This window comes from Miniopterus schreibersii, assembly GCF_964146895.1.
Source record: "Miniopterus schreibersii genome assembly, chromosome: 6".
In the NCBI taxonomy this organism is placed as follows: Eukaryota; Metazoa; Chordata; class Mammalia; order Chiroptera; family Miniopteridae; genus Miniopterus; species Miniopterus schreibersii.
The window spans coordinates 2358884-2376860 of record NC_138107.1 but is presented as its reverse complement, the minus strand read 5'-3'; the positions used below and the strand labels follow the sequence as shown (position 1 = coordinate 2376860).

Genomic DNA, 17977 nt, shown 5'->3' with positions numbered 1-17977 from the left:
AGGGCCCCTCCGGAAACCGCGCTTCACGGGCAGCCCCGCCCTGGACCCCAGGCCGGCGTTGTCTCCCCGGAGATGCCCTGGTAGATCCTGGAGTCCAGCTCAGCCGGAGGACTGGGGCCTCCCCCGCCCAATCAGAGCTGAGCAGCTCCTATCAATCAGAGTCACTCTATCCTGACCAATCAGGACAGCGCCTTTTGGACCAATCACTCTGCAAGGATTTGGAGTCCTCCTTTGCCTGAGGCTGGCCCAATCAGGGGCAGGGGTGGGGACTTGCGCCCATCTAACCCAGCTCCTCCCTGGCTTCGGGAGCCACTTTCCTTTTCTGCCTAAGACTGGGTCTCTGTGGTTGAGCTGAAACCCTGAAGGTGTCTCTCCAGAGCCCATCAGAGCAGAGCCCTAGAGTGGCCTGGCCCCAGGGCTGCCTCACAACCCTGCTGTTCTCACAGCTGTGCTGTATCACAGTTGAGCTGTTTGCACTGAATAGTTTCCTTCTTCACTGCAGCCCAAGTTGGGGATTCCTGTTGGCACTGAACTGGTGCCAACAACGATTCGTTGACAGTAGTAAGACAGGAAGGGCAGGCCAAGAGTGAGAAATCCAACCACCAATCAGTCACATGCTTAGTAATCTAGACATAATGAGACAAGTGCAAGAACATGTCAGGAAAATAGCAATGATGCAAAAAATGACCAAAAAATTATGACAGAAATTTGAGAGACTCTTGAGTGCTTCCCATATGGACATTGGCTTCAAGAGACCTGAACACTGACTGACCATCAGGAACCAAGAGGAAAGCCTACACAAGGGCAGGTTGGTGCTAGCTCATCTGCTTCCTTCCTGAGCCGTGACTGCTGGGGTGCAGGTGCTCTGCCTTCCCACGTAGAACCTAGAGGCTCAGTAGCCACTCATGACCCCACAGCTGGTCCCTAGAGCTCAGCAACTGGCACCATGACCAGCAGGGTAAGAGACCCTGGTAGCAATGTCCCTAGACACCAGCAGCCTCCAATAGACCTTTTACTGAACCAAAGGAAGGACGTGGGTGGTAAGAGTAAAGAACCACTTGCAACACCTAGAGCAGAGTTGGTTCCCTGAGTGGAGAGCCCTGCCGTTGCGACCCTTGCAGGGTTCCAACATGCTCTAAACCCTGGCACACTTTGGGAGCAGCACAGGCTTTGTTTCAGGGTCAGTGCAGTTCACTGCCTCAGCCACGGGAGCCCTGGGTTCATCTCAGAGTTCACTCCTTGCTGGGGGTGGAGCCATGGGGTGAACTGGGAAGCACTGAAGGCTCTGCTGGCCAGCCACCTGAGGATGGTAAAAGCACACAAGTCCCTCACCAGCATCTCGGGACCAAATTGTTCAGCAAATCCTCAGCTTCCTGTTGGATGGAGCAAATCCATAGCACCTACAAAATTCAGAAGTCAAATTCAGCAGCCAGTGAATCAGCCACCACACAACTGGACTCTTGAAATTGGAAGCCAAGTAGCAAGTTCTGAGAGCAGGAGTTGGGGTTACTTAGTACCCAATATGCTGCCAGCTTTTCTTCTTGGAAAAAAAATTGATAATACCTCTTAAATCATTAAAATGTCTGCTACATTTGAGTTTTTAATCATTTTCTGCTTAGAATGAACCCAACATAATATATTGAAGGTGAAGTGTTGATTTTAGAGAGGGAGGAAGAGAGGAAGAGAGAAACATAGATGTGAGAGAAACATCGGTTGGTTGCCTCCCATGCACCCTCACTAGGGATTGAACCCCAAACCTGGGTATGTGCCCTGACCAGGAATCGAACCCACCACCTTTCTGTGCATGGGACAACGCCCAACCCACTGACACACACCGGCAAGGAAGAAATGCTTTTTACCCAAGGCGGTTGTTTCCATCAAGCCCTTCTCTCCTGTATTTATTGAAAAGAATTTTTGCAAACAAATATCAAACTTATTATGATAAACAGGGATTCTCCTAGAGCTCTGAAGTTTGTTTGCTATTTAAATACAACCTTAGCAGTAATTCATTGGTGTGAAATCTGTGAAGTTATAAAACCTAACATTACATCTTAAAGAACTAGAAAAAGAAGAACAAATGTAACCTAAAATCAGAAGAAGGAAGGAAAAAATAAAAATTAGAGCAAAATTGAATAAAACAGGACAAAAAGAGTATGCAAAAAATTAATGCAACACAATTGACAATTCTCTGGCTAGACTAAGAAAAAACAAGACTAAACAAAATCAGAAATGAAAAAAGAAAAGTTATAATGGACACCTCAGAATACAAAGGATCATACAAGAATACCATGGGAATTCTAAGATGGTAGCAGATTAAGTGGAAGCTATACTGACAATCTCCCAGGACCAAACTGGAATTACAAATAAAATATAGAAAAACCATCCTGAATAATCAACTGAAGACTAGCTGGAGAGCATCCTCATAACCAAGGACCTAAAGTGGAGACCACATAGAGACTGGTAGGAAGTGTGGAGGCATGAGAGGGCTGGCTGGGCTCCCACAGGCAGCAGCTGAAGGTCCAGAGAGATATCTCAGCTGTGGGGATTCCCACGGAGAACTCTGGGGTCTAAACCCCAAGCTGGGCTCCCTAGCCCAGAGCACCAGAACTGAGAAAGTTGTCCTCATAACATCTGGCTGTGAAAGGCAGCAGGGTTTCTGTTTGCAAGGGAGAGATGGTTGGAAATGCAGGCACCCTCTTTAAGGGCCAAAGCACAAAGTTTCCTGTGCAGCCACTTACCTTGGGCTCTGACAGAGGAAGGGCAGAGTGGACTAAAGTGGTGTAAGGAGAATCCAGGGTTGGAGATAGAGTGCAGAGGGCACCCATCTGGATACCTGTGCTAAGTCATTTCCCCATACTGCAGGGGACATCTTTCTCAGGCAGATCTTTAACATCCAGGCAGCTTTTGCCTTGGGAGGTGGGAAACAAATGCCCCACCCATTGGAAAACTTCTTACCTCACCCGTGAAGTTTACACCTTGCTGTAGTCTACAGACTAGGGCTCATTAAGGAACTCAGGTTAATCAACCTGCAGGCAAAGGTGAATCACTGGGTGCTCCGAGTCTTTGCTTCTGCACCCGAGACTTGGAAAAGCAGACCTGGGTGCACATCTTGGTTCTTTCCAAGCACACCAGCACCAGCAGAGAGCCACAAGCCATGCATTGCTGAAAGCTTCAAACAGGGTACTCAAGGATAGTCACAAACAGTCCGTGACATTGGCCTGAACCAGAGAACAACTATTTTCTTATTTATTTATTTATTTATTTATTTATTTATTTATTTATTTATATTCATTTTATTTTTTAAATTTATCTTTATTGTTGAAAGTATTACAGGTGTCCCATTCCCCTCCCCCCCATTGACCACCTTCACCTCTCTCCCACCCCCTCCCCATGCCTCCACCCCATTATTGTCTGTGTCCATGGGTTCTGCATATATGCAAATAACTTCCTTGGTTATTCTCTTCCCACCCCCCACCCCTCTTCCCTCTGTGATAGGACCGTCTGTTGCATGCTTCAATGTCTCTGGGTCTATTTAGTTCATCAGATTCTTTTGTTCATTAGCTTCTTCTTAAAGAAGACCCTTCAACATTTCATGTAGTGCTGGGTCTGGTGATGAGGAACTCCATTGGCTTTTCTTCCTTGTCTGAGAAGCTCTTTATCTGACCATCAGCTCTAAATGACAGCTTTGCTGGGTAGAGTGATGTTGGTTGTAGGTTCTTGCTTTTCATCACTTTGAATATTTCTTGCCACTCCCTTCTGGCCTGCAAGGTTTCTGTTGAGAAATCAGCAGACAGTCATATGGATGCTCCTTTACAGGTAACTAACTGTTCCTCTCGCTGCTTTTAAGATTCTTTGTCTTTAACCTTTGGCATTTGAATTATGATATGTCTTGCTATGGGCCTCTTTGGGTTCCTCTTGTTTGGGACTCTCTGTGCTTCCTGGATTTCTAAGTCTATTTCTTTCACCAGGTAGGGGAAGCTTCCTGTCATTATGTTTTCAAATAGGTTTCCAATTTCTTGCTCTCTTTCTTCACCTTCTGGCACCCCCATAATACAAATGCTGGGCTGCTTGAAGTTGTCCCAGAGACTCCTTACACTATCTTCATATTTCTGGATTCCTTTTTCTTTTTGCTCTCCTGGTTGGGTGTTTTTTGCCCCTTGAGTGTGTCACTCGTGGGTTTGGTAGGGTTATAATCCAGCGTGGTTGAGTCTGACCACCAGGGGCACAGTCTCTGTGGCCTCCTGAGAATTGCAGAGTCAGCCTCTGCCAATGCCTTGCCCAGGGCCACCCAGCATGAGCTACACAGCAAACAGTAGTTGGATGCTACTTATGCTGGGCTTGGAGGTGTCCAGGAGAGGCCAAGCTATGAACCAATGCAGGCTGCCACTAGTGACAGGCCTGGGGCCACTTATCAAGACATATGGGGCATGCTGCTTGTTTAAGAGGCTTTAGGAAAGTTCTAAGCATGAGGCTTGAGAGGCCACTTGCATAGAAAAGCCACTGGAAATGGCCAGCATGAGCTTGCAGGTAGGGAGGGGTGGTGTCCCCAGGAATCACCAGGGTGGGGCCAAAGATGTGAGTCAGGTGCTGGAGATTCAAATATGGCACCTGCCTGCCAGCTCTGTGGAGGAGAGCTCACCAAAGGAGCAATGGCCTCTGCCAAGTCTTCTGTCTGGGAGAAAGTTGCCCCTTCACCTCTCACCCTGATTTCAGGCAAGTTAATTCCTCTCCAAACATCCCAGGTTCCTTTCAAGCTGCTGCCTGGCACTGGGGTTCAGAGGTAGTGTGTCTGAGTGAGTCTATGTGTGGGCCCTTTAAGAGGAAAGTCTGGGACTCCTGAAGCCTCTCTGTCCCTCAGCCACAATACCTGCTGGTTTTTACAGCCTGAAGTTATGGGGAATTCTCTTCCCAGCCCTGGAACCCTGGGCCCGGGGGCCTGATGTGGGGCTGGGACCCCACACTCCTCTGGGAAACCTCCACCGCTGAGATATCCCTCCCAGATTTAACCTGTGGCACTGGGTTTGGGCCCACAGCTGAGTCTCCGTGATTCAGCCCTGATCTGCCCATATTTCTATCCATCCTACAGGTCTCAGTGCTTCTTCAGTTCCTTCACTGTTGAACTTTGGTTCAGCTAGATTTCAGGAGATTCTGAGTGATGGCTGTTCTATATTTTAGTTGTAATTTTGATGTAGTTATGACAGGCGGCAGGTACAGTGGTTACCTTCGCTGCCATCTTGTTCCAAACTTGAACCAGAGAACATCTAAATGTACTGGGAGTTCTAGCAGATCTACCTAATTCATAGAAACAAACCCAAACAGGCAGCCAAAATGGGGAGACACAAAAAAACAAGCCCCAAATGAAAGAATAAGAGAATTCTCCAGAAGAAGAGCTAAATGAAATGGAGATAAGCAATTTACCAGTTATAGAGTTCAGAATACTGATCATAAGGATGCTCAACAGCAAGAGAAAAGATATGGAAACTATGAAGGAAATTGAGAATGACTTAGCAGAAATAAACAATACACTAGAAGGAATAAACAGCAGATTAGAGAAAGCTGAGAACTGGATCAGCGAATTAGAGGATAGGGTAGAAAAAATCAACCAGAGATCCAAGAAGAAAACAATTTAAAAAGAAAAGGACAGTTTAAGTGAGCTGTGGGACAACATGAAATATAACAATATTCACATCATAGGAATACCAGAAGAGGAAGAGAATAAGCAAGAGATAGAGAACTTGTTTGAAAGAATAATGGCAGAAATCTTCACTAACCAAGTCAAGGAAAAGGTCACACAAGTTCAGGAGGCACAGAGAGTTCCAAGCAAGAAGAATCCAAAGAGGCCCACACCCAGACACATCATAATTAAAATGGTGAAAATTCAAGACAAACAGAGAATATGAAAGGCAGCAAGAAAAAAGCAATCTGTTACCTACAAAGGAGCTCCCATAAGGGTGTCAGCTGACTTCTCATCAGAAACTCTACAGGCCCGAAAGGAATGGCATGAAGTATTCAAGAAAATGAAAAGCAAGGATCTGAAGCCAAGACTACTCTATGCAGCAAGACTATCATTCAAAATAGATGGTGAAATAAAGAGAGTCCCAGACACACACACACAAAGACTAAAGGAATTTATTACCACCAAACCAGCATTGCAAGAAATGTTAAAGGGACTGCTGTAATAAGTAAACAGAGAGAGAGAGAGCAACATAGGCATATAGAATAAAAATGGCAATAGATAAGTACCTATCAATAATAACCTTAAATGTAAATGGACTCAATACTTCAATCAAAAGACATAGGGTAGCTGAATGGATAAGAAAACATGACCCAAATATATGCTGTCTACAAGAGACCCACCTCAGAACAAAAAACTCACACAGGATGAGAGTGAAGGGATGGAAAAAAAATTTTCCATGCAAACGGAAATGAAAAAAATAAAAGCCAGGTAGCAATACTCATATCTGACAAAGTAGACTTTAAAATGAAGGCCATCACAAGACACAAGAAAGGTCATTGCATAATACTAAATGGATTGATCCAACAAGAGGATAGACCCCAGTTAAACATATATGCACCTAATATAGGAGCACCTAAACACATATAAAAATAACAGCAAAAACTTCTGGAGGATTTTAAGGGAGAGATCAACAGCAATACAGTTATAGTAGGAGATTTTAACACCCCACTGCCTTCACTGGATAGATCTTCCAGACAAAAAATCAACAAGGAAACAGTGACTCTAAATGACACACTAGATCTGATGATTTAATTGACATTTACAGAACATTTCAACCCAAAGCTGCAGAATACGCAGTCTCCTCAAGTTCACACAGGACATTCTCAAAGATAGACCATGTATTAGGACACAAAACAAGTCTCTACAAGTTCAAGAAGATTGAAATCATATCAAGCATCTTCTTGGAAATTTACACCATAGAATACTATGCAGCTGTTAAAAAGAAGGATCTCTTACCCTTTGAGACAGTATGGTGGGACCTGGAGAGTATTACGCTAAGTGAAATAAGCCAGTCAGAGAAAGACACGTATCACATGATCTCATGCATATGTGGAATCTAATGAATAAAATAAACCAATGAACAAAATAGATCCAGAGACACAGAAGCATGGAATAGACTGACGAATCTCAGAGGGAAGGCAGGGTTGGTGGGTGGGTAGGGAGAGATTAACCTAAGAACTTATATGCATATATGCATAGCCCATGGACACAGACAATAGTGTGGTGAAGGCCTGTAGGGAGTGTGCCACATGGAGGGGATCAATGGGGAAAAGAAGGACATCTGTAATACTTTTGTTATACCCAGTTTTCATGAGATTAATTCACAGAGACCAAATTGAGTGTTTGGAATTTATTAAGCTGGTGGCTCCGAGGGGCTCATGCCCTAAACAGACTCACAGCCCCGAACAGTCTTCACAGGGAGAATTTAAAGGCAAAACTGCATCCTGGTTGGCCTGGAGAGGGGTGGGAACCTAGCAAAGCAATGTACAGAAGCCAAGGTGAGCATTGTTTAACCGTTATGGTTGGCTATTTCTTGGCACTAGCTTGTAACTGTTTGTTCAGGGCTATAGAACAGGGTTTACAGATTAAAAAGGAGGGTTACATACTTCACTTTCAACAATAAGATAAATTAAAATAGCCCTGCCGGGCGTGGCTCAGCGGCTGAGCGTCGAGCTAGGATCCAGGAGATAGGGGTTCAATTCCCGGTCAGGGCACATGCCCGGTTGCAAGCTTGATCAATGACTCTCTCATCATTGATGTTTCTATCTCTCTCTCTCCCTCTCCTTTCCTCTCTCTGAAATCAATAAAGATATATTTTAAAAAAGAGATAAATTAAAACAAACAAAGGAATACTATGAGAAGCCGTAGCTACCAAATTCAATAACCTAGAAGAAATGGACAAGTTCTTAGAAATACGTAACCTTACTTAACTGAGTTATGAAGATCTGAAAAATCTAAATAGATCAATCAACACTAAGGAAATTGGAACAATTATAAAAAGCCATCCACTAAGTAAAATTCTAAGACCAGATGGCTTCATTGGTAAATTCTACCAAACATTCAAAGAAGATTTAATACCCATTCTTCCACACTCTTCCAAAAAATTGAAGAAGAGGCAATACTTCCTAACACATTTTATGAGGCCAACACTACCCTGATACCAAAACCTGGTAAGAATAAGACACAAAAAGGGAAAATACAGATGAATATCTCTGATGAATACAGATGCATAAATCCTAAATAAAATACTAGCAAATTGAATAAAACAACACATTGAAAAGATAATACAGCCCGGCTAAGCAGTTGAGCATTGACCTATGATCCAGTAGATCATGGTTTGATTCCTGGTCAGGGCACATGCCTGGGTTTTGGTCTCCATCCCCAGTGGGGGGTGTGCAGAAGGCAGCAGATAGATGATTCTCTCATCATTGATATTTTTTATCTCTCTCCATCTACCATCCTTTCTCTGAAATCAATAAAAACATATATATACTTTAAAAGATAATGCATTATGATCATGTGGGATTTATTCCAGGGACACAGGATGCATCGTTCAACATACACAAATCGATCAATGTGATACATCACTTTAACAAATTAAAAGATAAAAATCCTGCCCAGCTGGGTGTGGCTCATCGGTTGAGCATCGACCTAGGATCAAGGCGATCAGGGTTTGATCCCTAGTCAGGGCACATGCCCATGTTGCAGGCTCAATCCCCAGTCAGGGGCATGCAGGAGGCAGCCGGTCAATGGCTCTCTCATTAATGGTTCTATCTCTCTCTCTCCCTCTCTTTTCCTCTCTCTGAAATCAATAAAGAAAAAAAAAAAAAGATAAAAATCCTATGATCATATCAATAGATGCAGAAAAAGCATGTGAAAAGATGCAACATTCATCATTAAAACACCCAATAAAATGGGTATAGAAGGAAAGTACCTCAACATAACAAAGGCCATATATGACAAACCCTCAGCTAATATCATACTCAATGGTTAAAAACTGAAAGCTTTTCCTCCAAGATCAGGAACAAGACAAGAATGCCAATTCTCTCCACTTTTATTTAACATTCGTTTTTTGGCAAAAGTAGGCTTACAGTTGTTCAAATGGAAAATAATACAATAATTAATAAATAATAATACAATAATAAACTCTGTGTTTTGTGTACTCACAACTGTAAACCTACTTTTGCCCCACCATGTAGTACTGTCATTCCTAGCCAGAGCACTCAGGCAAGAGAAAGAAATGAAAGGTATCTGAATTGAAAATGAAGAAGTAAAATTGTCACTTTTTGCAGACAACATGATTCTTTATGTAGAAAACTCTAAAGACCCCAGCAAAAAACTATTAGAAAAAATTAATACAGGGTATGAAATCAATGTACAAAAATCTGTTGCCTCCTGTACACTAACAATGAAATCTTAGAAAAAGTAATGAAGAAAACAATCCCATTGGAATTGCAACAAAAAGAATAAAATGCCTAGGAAAAAAACTTACCAAGGGATGTGAAGGAGTTATACACAAAAAACTAGAAGACATTGTTGAAAGAAATTGAAAAGAAAAGAAAAGAAAATATTCTGTGTTCATGGGTTGGAAGAATCAAAAACATAGTGTTGGGCAAACAAATGGGCATGGGGTTTCCCTTTTTTAAAAAATTTATTGGGGTGACACTGGCTAACAAAATTATATCAGGTGCACAATTCTACAACACATCATCTGTACACTGTATCGTGTGTTCACCACCCCAAGTCAAGTCTCCATCCATCACCATTTATCCTCGCTATGCCCTCCTACACCTCCCTCATCAGCTCCTCACAGCAATCACCACAGTGTTTTAAAAGGGCATGTTAACCCAAGAAATATATGGGTTTAATGCAATTCTTATAAAAATCCCAATGGCATTAAAAAACATATATATATGAAAAAAATCATCAGCCTGGCTGGGCATGGCTCAGCAGTTGAGCATCGACCTTTGATCCAGGAGATCGCAGTTTGATTCCTGGTCAGGGCACATGCCTGGGTTGTGGGCTCAATCCCCAGCAGGAGAAGTGCAGGAGGCAGCTGATTACTCATCATTGATGTTTCTCTCTCTCCCTCTCCCTTCCTCTCTCTGAAATTAATAAAGATATATTTTAAAAAGTTATTAAATTTATATGGTACCAAAATAGGCCCCAAAAAGCAGAGCAATCTTGAGATAAAAGAACCAAGGTGGAGGTATCACAGTCCCTGATTTCAAATTATACTACAAATGGTCACTAAACTTATGGATCTTGGTCAAAGAGGTTTTTATTAACTTGACCCCCAAAGGCAAGTGAAGTACAAGCAAAAATAAATAAATGGGACTACATCAAACCAGAAAGCTTCTACACAGCAAAAGAAAACATCAACAAAGCAAAAAGGCAACCACCCAAATGGAAAAGATATTTCCAAATGATACCTTCAATAAGGAGCTAATATCCACAATATATAAAGAACTCATATAACTCAACAACAAAAAAACAAGCCAATTAAAAAATGTCAGGGGACCTGAACAGACACCTTTTTCAAGAAGACATAAAAATAACCAACAGATATATGAAAAGATGCTCAATTTCACTAGCTATGAGAGAAATACAATTCAAAACTACAATGAAATATCACCTCACACCTGTTAGAATGACTATTATCAACAAGACTGGTAATAACAAGTGTTGGAGAGGCTGTGGAGAAAAAGGAACATCATTTACTGCTGGTGGGAATGTAAACTGGTATAACCATTATGGAAAACAGTATGAAGGCTCCTCAAAAAATTAAGAATACAGCTACCATATGACCCAGCAGTCCCCTATTCTTGGTATCTACCTCCCAAATTTGAAAACATTTATTCATAAAGATATCCCTGTGTCCACTGCATCATTATGCAGGGTAGCCATGACATAAAAACTTAAGTGACCTTGGATGGAAGGTTGGATAAAGAAGAAGTGGCACACATATACAATGGAATACTACTCAGCTATACGAAAAGTTGAGATAATGTCATTTGTGACAACATAGTTGGATCTTGAGAGTATCGCACAAAGTAAAAAAGTCAGATGAAAAAGGACAAGAACCATATGATATCACTCATATTCGGGATATAAAACAGAAAGTAGCCAAACCACAAACTCATAGACAGACAGCAGGTTATCAGAAAGGAAGGGGGCTGGGGAGGAGGGGGAAGAGGTGAAGGGAGTCAAATACATGTGACCAGAGGAGACCTGGATGGGCAGTGAGCACATAATGCAACAACATACAGATGATGTGTTACAGAACTGTACACTTGAAACTTACATGTTCTTAACCAGTGTTACCCCAATAAATTTAAATGAAAAAAATCAATAATAGCTTCCATCATAAGAAACTAGATTGGTAGTAGATTAGGTGGAGGCTGCGCTGACACTCCCCAGAACCAAACTGGAATTACAACTCAAATACAGAAAAACCACCCTGAAAAATCAACTGAAGGCTAGTTGGAGAGCACCCTCTGCATTCCCACCAGCAGTGTACTAGGGCTCCCTTCTCTCCACACCCTTGCCAGCACTTGTCGATTGATTTGTTGATGGTCGCCATTCTGACAAGTATGATATCTCATTGTGGTTTTAATTTGCATCTCTCTGCTGATTAGTGAATTTGAGCATTTTTTCACATCTCTTGACCATCTGTACATCCTCTTTGAAGAAGTGTCTATTTAGGATCTTTGCCCATTTTTATTTTTATTCTTTTAATATATCTTTATTTTTTTAAATATATCTTTATTGATTTCAGAGAAGAAAGGAAAGATAGATAAAAACATCAATGATGAGAGTCACTGATTGGTTTCCACCTGCACACCCCCAACCAGGGATCAAGCCAGCAACCCAGGCATGTGCCCTGACTAGAAATCAAACCACAATCACCTGGATCCTAGATTGATGCTCAATCGCTGAGCCACGGCTGGCCCGGCCCTTTCCCCATCTTTTAATTGCATTGTCTTCCTTTTTTAAGTTGTATGAATTTCTTATATATTTTGGATACTAACCTTTTATCAGATTTGTCATTGGCAAATATGTTCTCCCATACAGTGGGCTGGGCTCCTTTTTGTTTTGTTGATGGTTTCTTTTGCTGTGCAGCAGCTTTTTATTTTGATGCAGTCCAATTTATTTTCTTTCTTTCTCTTGCCCTAGTAGATGTATCGACAAACATGTTTCTATGAGAGATGTCTGAGATTTCACTGCCTATGTTTTCTACTAGGATTTTTATAGTTTCACATCTTACATTTAAGCCTTTATTCATCTTGAGTTTATTTCTGTGTATGGTGTAAGTTGATGGTCTAGTTTCATTTTTTTGCATATATCTGTCCAATTTTCACAACACCATTAACCGAAGAAACTGTCTTTACTCCATTGCATGTTCTTGCCTCCTGTCAAATACTGAGCGTTAATGGTTTGGGTCAATTTCTGGGTTCTCTGTTCTGTTCTACTGATCTGTATGTCTCTTCTTGTTCCTGTACAAGACTGTTCTGATTACAGTGGCTTTTAGTTTAACTTGCTATCTGGTATTGTCATCCCTCCGACTTTGTTCTTCTTTCTCAAGATTGCTGTGGCTATGTGGGGTCTTTTTTGGGTCCACATAAATTTTTGAAGTGTTTGCTCTGGATCTGTGAAATATGCTGTTGGTATTTTAATAGGGATCACAGTGAACCTATAGATTACTGTGGGTAGTATGGACATTTTAATGATGTTAATGCTACCAATCCATGAACACGGTATATTCTTCCACTTGTTTATATCTTCCTTTATTTCTTTTTGCAACATCCTGTAGTTTTATGAGTACAGGTTTTTTACCTCCTTGATTGTTTTCCCCTAAATATCTTAAATTTTTTTGTTGTTGCAAAGGTAAATGGGATTATTTTTTTAGTTTCTTTTTTTGAGAGATCATTGTTGGTGTATAAAAATGTCATGATTTCTGTGTGTTGCTTTTGTGTCCTACTACCTTTTTTTTTTTTTTTTTTTTAAAATATATCTTTATTGATTTCATAGAAAGGAAGGGAGAGGGAGAGAGAGAAACATCAATGATGAGAGAGTCACAGATCGGCTGCCTCCTGCACGCCCCCGACTGGGGATGGAGCCTGCAACCCGGGCATGTGCCCTGACCGGGAATCGAACCCCGATCGCCTGCCTGGATCCTAGGTTGACACTCAACCGCTGAGCCACGCCCGGCTGGGCTGTGTCCTGCTACCTTGCAAAATTCATTTATTAAAATCTAGTACTTTATTTGGTGGAGTCCTTAGGATTTTCCATGTACAATATCATGTCTTCTGCAAATTATGAGTTTTACTTCCTCCTTTCCAATTTGGATGCCTTTTATGTTTTCTTCTTGTCTGATTGCTGTGGCTAGGACTGCCAGTACTATGTTGAATAAGAGTTGTGAAAGCAGACACCCCTGCCTTGTTTCTGTCCTTCCGGGAAATTCTTTTAATTTTTGACCATTGAATATGGTGTTGGCTGGAGGTTTGTCATATATGGCCTTTATTATGTTGAGGTATGATTCCTCTATTCCCACTTTGCTGAGTTTTCATCAAAAATGGGTGCTGGATTTTGTCAAATGCTTTTTCTGTGTCTATTGATATCATGTGATTTTTGTCTTTTGTTTATGTGATGTATCACATTTATTAATTTGTGAATACTGTATCAGCCTTCCATCCCTGGAATAAATCCCACTTGATCATGTTGTATGATCTTTTTAATATACTGCTGGATCTGATTTGCTCATGTTTTGTTGAGGAATTTTAGCATCTAAGTTCATCAGGGATGTTGGCCTGTAATCCTCATTCTTTGTAGTGTCTTTATCTGGTTTAGGGATTAGGATGATGCTGGCCTTGTAAGAGAGCTTGGAAGTATTCTTTCCTTTTGGATTGTTTGGAATAGAGGAGTATAGATGTCATATCTTTAAATGTTTGGTAAAACTCTCCTGTGATGCTTTCAGGGAGAGATCGGGGCTTTTGTTTGCTGGGAGATTTTTATTACTGCTTCAACTTCATCAGATGTTATTAGCTTATTCAGGTTTCCTAATTCTTCCTGATTCAGTTTTGGAAGAGTGTATTTTTCTAGCAATTTGTCCATTTTGTTCAGCATGTTGTCATATAATTCATAGTATTTTTTTTTTTTTTACAATGCTTTGTATTTCTGTGGTGTCAGTTTTTACTTCACCTCTTTCATTTCTGATTTTACTTATTTGGGGCCTCTCTCAGTTTACGAGTCTGGCTAAAGGTTCATCAATCTTTCATCTTTTCAAAGAACCAGCTCTTGGTTTTGTTGATCGTTTGTATTGTTTTTTAAGCCTCTGTATCATTTATTTAAACTCTGATCTTTATTTCCTTCCTTCTACTCACTCTGGGCCTTTCTGGTTCTCTTTCTAATTCTTTTAGTACTGTTAGTTTATTAGAGCATTTTCTTATTTCTTGATATAGGCCTGTAATGCTCTGATCTTCCCTCAGGACTGCTTTTGCTGTGTCCCATAGATTTTGGGTTGTTGTGTGTTCATTTTCATGTGTTTCCAGAAGTTTTTGATTTTTTTCCTTGATCTCTTTGGTAACACACTCATTGCTTAATAACATGCAATTTAGCCTCCATGTGTTTGAATGTTTTTGAGTGTTTTTATTTTAGCTGATTTCTAATTTCATGCTTTTGTGATATGAGAAGATTCTTAGGTATGATTTCAATCCTCTTGAACTTGTATAGACTTATTTTGTGACCTAACATATGGTTTAGCTTTAGAATGTCCCATGTGCACTTGAGAAGAATGTATATTCTGCATCTTTGGGGTGGAATGTTCTGTAAATATCAATTAAATCCATCTGTCCAAGTGTGTCATTTTAGCTCTGTTTCCTTGATTTTTTGTCTGGAAGTTCTACCTAGTGATGTTAGTGGGTGTTAAAGTTTCCTATTATGACTGTATTAATCTGTTTCCCTTAAATTCCTCAAAGAGCTTTTTCATATATTCATGTGCTCCTATAGTGGGTGCATATATGTTTACCTGGGTTATATCCTCTTGTATCAATTCCTTTGGTATTATGGTAGTGGCCTTTGTCGCTTTTTATGGCCTTAATTTGAAGTCTATTTTGTCAGATATAAGTATTGCTATCTCCACTTTTTTGTTTTTCCATTTCCATGGATCTCCCCCCCACCCCCCATCCCTTCACTTTGTATCTTGTGTTTTGAGTTTGGTCTCTTGTAGACAGCAGATATATGGGTCTTGTTTTCTTATCCATTCAGCTAACCTATGTCTTTTGAGAGAGCATTTAAGCCTTTTACATTTAAAGTGATTATTGATAGGTACATATTTATTGCTATTTTATTCTTTATACTTATCAGTTTTTGTTTTTAAAGAAGACCCTTTAACATTTCTGGCATCACTCATTTGGTTGTAATGGAACTCCTTTAGGTTTTTGTCTGGGAAGCTCTTTATTTCTCCCTCAATTTCAAATGATAGCTTTGTTGGGTAGAGCAGTCTTGGTTGTAGATCCTCGTGTTTTATCACTTTGAATATTTTGTGTTAATCCCTTGTGTCTTGAGATTTTCCTGTTGAGATAGCAGATGATAGTCTTATGGGAAATCCCTTGTAGGTAACTGCTTTTCTCTTGCTGCTTTTAAGACTCTCTTTTTGCCTTTAACCTTTGGCACTTTAATTATGATGTAGGCCCCTTTGGGTTCATCTTGTTTTGGACTCTCTGCACTTCCTGGACTTCAGTGTCTTTTTCTTTCACTAGGTTAGGGAAGTTTTCAGTCATTTCTTCAAATAGGTTCTCGATCCCTTCCTCTTTTCTTTTTCTGGTACTTGTATAATGTGATGGTCGCTACGCTTCATGTGGTCCCAAAGGAGACTTAAACTATCCTTTTTTTTTTTTTTTTTTTAATTTTTGATGCTCTGATTGGGTGTTTCCTACTACTTTGTTTCCCAATCGCTGATTCAATCCTCTGCTTCACGTAACTTACTATTTATACTATCTAGTGTATTCACTTCAGATACTGTGTTTCTTCTTTCTAAGTGGTTATTTTTAAATTGTTCCTGTCTTTTTTTATGCTGTTGAATTCTCAGTAAGTTACTTGAGAATTCTTATAACCATTGTTTTAAACTCATATCTGGTACATTGCTTGACTCTATTTCATTTAAGCTCTTTTTCTGGAGATTTGTCTGTTCCTGAAATTCAGGCATGTTAATTTGCTTCCCCATTTTGTCTGCCTCTTCATATTTGTTTCTATGTATTATGTAGATCTGCTGTGTCTCCCAGTCTTGGTAGGGTGGCCTTAAGTAGTAGGTGTCCTGTGGGACCCAGTGGTGCAGTCTCCTTGATCACCTGATCCAGGTCCTTGAGGAATGGCCCTTGTGTGTGTTATGTGGGCCCTCCTGTTGTAATTGAATCTTAATTACTATTGGTCCATTTGTACATGGGGGTTGATCCTCAGGCTGGCTGTGAAGATTGACCCTGACCGTAGTGGTACAGCTGTCTTTTCCTTTTAAAGATTTTTTAATTAAATTTTTTTAGAGATGGAGAGGGAGAGTAAAACATTGATGTGCCTGGGAAACATCGATCAGCTGCCTCCTGTATGTCTACTTCTGGGGATCAAGCCCCAACCCAGGTATGTTCCCTGACTGGGAATCAAACCAACAATCTTTTGCTGCATGGGATCACACGCAACCAACTGAGCCACACCAGCCAGGGCTACAGCTGTTTTTAAAAGGGAGTAAAGGGAGAAAACATGCAAAAATTTTATTTTGTTGCTTGCAATAATTATATCGCTGGTGATAATTTTAGTAATTTTAATCCATAATGCTGTGGGTACCATGTGGAATACATGCACTTATGGGATCTTCTAAGTTATCTAATTATCTACTTTATTGGCCCCCATAACCTTGAGAACCAAGATTCTTGGTGTAGAAGAAAGGAGATCTATAATACAGAAGAGGTAAAGTGAGAACTCTGTATTCCTGAATTTAAATTGATGACTATGAACATGAATTCATGAATATTTCATTTTTAAATTGGAAATATCTGTACGAATTTATAAAAAATATAGGCATATGTATATCCCCTGGCTCTGTCCACTGTAAATGCCTAGAAACAACTACTCCATAACAATGTACATCTTTAGCACCCAAATTGTGGTTTCAAAACACCATTTCCCAAGAAAAGAAACCTGCACTTCTTGGAGTAATAGCTGATTTCAGGTATAGGTGCTGGAGAAAGACAAGGTGAATCTGGAACACCTTGTTACACCACATATCAAGGATACAACTGAAGATTACCAGGGTACTATCAAAGGATTCAGGAGCCTAACTGAAGAAGTTCCTATTGCCAAAGATAGAACAATTTTAGCTTCAATAGAGATTGTAATTATAATGGACTGAAACTTATCAAACAGGTTTAAATCCGTAAGTTCACAATGATATACAGAAAAAAATTATTGCTTACTTTTGGGAGATGAAAGGAAACTAATTCACTATCCTAAAAATGGTAAATTAAGGAATCAAATATTTATCTTGTCTTTTCTGTTAGAACAATTCTACTGGATAATCAAATAGGCAAGGGAAAGCATCTCTTTGAGAATTCAAATTATGAAAATGCAACAAGAGACTTAAAATGTCAACATTTTGTAACCTCAGATGAATTAGTGGATCTGGATATTGGGTGGATGTCAACAGCTGCTAGAATGACAAAATGAGAGAAATTAAGATATTATGTGACTTCCTAAGAAGGAATACAAAATTAACTAGTCTGGTCAAAGGGATTGAACCTGAGTCTAATCAAGCCTCTGAATCCAACTCCCAATTTTGAAGGAACACAGAGGACGAAGAAATATGTTGAATTTCACCATAAATACATAATAATCAAAATCTAGATGGTGGTAAAGTCTTCAGGGTAAGCAGGCTCTTCTACAGATAAACTGCAAGGAAAAAAGGGGGACAGA

The 17977-nt window shown here is 40.4% G+C and overlaps 1 protein-coding gene across 4 annotated transcripts in view; it reads right to left on the bottom strand.

The window, feature by feature from the left end:
* The window catches only part of LOC308559164 (E3 ubiquitin-protein ligase TRIM39), a 66734-nt gene that overhangs the window by 13125 nt on the left and 35632 nt on the right, over positions 1-17977 (bottom strand). The window contains exon 6 of one of the 4 annotated variants that reach the window (XM_081141474.1): positions 3303-3772. The exons of 1 other annotated variant lie outside the window; for it this stretch is intronic. The gene's annotated coding sequence lies outside the window, so the exon portion shown is untranslated. Of the gene's footprint in view, positions 1-3302; positions 3773-7354; positions 8484-16760; positions 17954-17977 lie in introns of those variants that run through there. 2 more of the 4 variants (XM_081141476.1, XM_081141475.1) reach the window with 2 other exon arrangements.